Genomic DNA, 1235 nt, shown 5'->3' on the forward strand with positions numbered 1-1235 from the left:
GCTTCTAAACAGTGCTGTATAACATGAGAGGCTTTCTCACCTGTTAAAGGTGTAGCAAACATAACACCAGAGCTGGTGTCAATGGAAACATGTAAATATTCATTTCTTCCAAAGGAGGAAATATGAGTGACATCTGTTTGTCAGACCTGTAATGGCCTGATGCCTTGGCGGTTTACCCCTACATGAGAAGTAGGCAAAAATTGACAACAATTTTGACATTGGGTGACAATGTCATGAGCTTCTTTCTTGGTTAAAGTGAAACGGCGTCATAAAGTTTCAGCCGTCACGTGGAAGTGTTTATGAAACTCCCTTGTATCCTCTGCCTGCGAGGACAGAGCAGTAGCCATGATTCTAGTGGCTTTGTCTGTTAAGTCATTTCCATGAGACATAGGGCCAGGAAGGCCAGAATGAGCCCTGACNTGAGTAATATACACAAGATGTCTTCTATGTAACAGGACTGACTGAATTTGCTGAAAAATGTGAACAAGCTTGCTAGAGGATCTAATCAAACCAGCAACTTCAAGCGTATTAACTGCATTAACCACATGTAAGGAATCAGATACAATATTGAGCGGGCCCGGGAAAGTTTTAAGGACCTCCAGAACCACCAAACACTCTACAACCTGGGGTGATGTCTCATTATATTGTTTAGATGTTACTTGGCCATTTACTACATATGCACCTATGCCAGATCTGTATCCATCTGTATATACCACCACCCCATCCGCAAGTGGGTGTTTGGCTGTCATTACTGGAAAGACTATGGCTTGGCTTAAGGCAAACTGTAAAATTGGATGTTTTGGATAATGATTATCAATTGGTCCCGAATAGGAGGCAACTAAGACTGCCCAATCATTAGTTGTTGCTGCCAGGGTTTGAACTTGAGCCGAGGTATAAGGCACAATTAGCATATGAGGTTCTTTCCCAAAATGAGTAATGGCTGCTTTTATCCCCCGAAGTGCAAGTTGAGCAACTGCTTCAGGATACAACTCAATGATTTTTGCAGGGGAAGCATTAGGGTGAACCCACAATAATGGTTCATTTTTCCACAAGACTGCTGTTGGTAACTGTGCAGTTTTTAATACGCACAATTCAAATGACTTTGACTCGTCAATGCGTTGTAATTGAGCATCTTGTAAGGCCTTTTCTACAGTTTGTAAAGCTTGACATGCAGCTGGGGTAAGTGCTCTGTGGGAGGAGATGTGGGTGTCTCCCTCTAATATATCAAATAAGGG

Source organism: Mus caroli, chromosome 4 (assembly GCF_900094665.2).
Source record: "Mus caroli chromosome 4, CAROLI_EIJ_v1.1, whole genome shotgun sequence".
In the NCBI taxonomy this organism is placed as follows: Eukaryota; Metazoa; Chordata; class Mammalia; order Rodentia; family Muridae; genus Mus; species Mus caroli.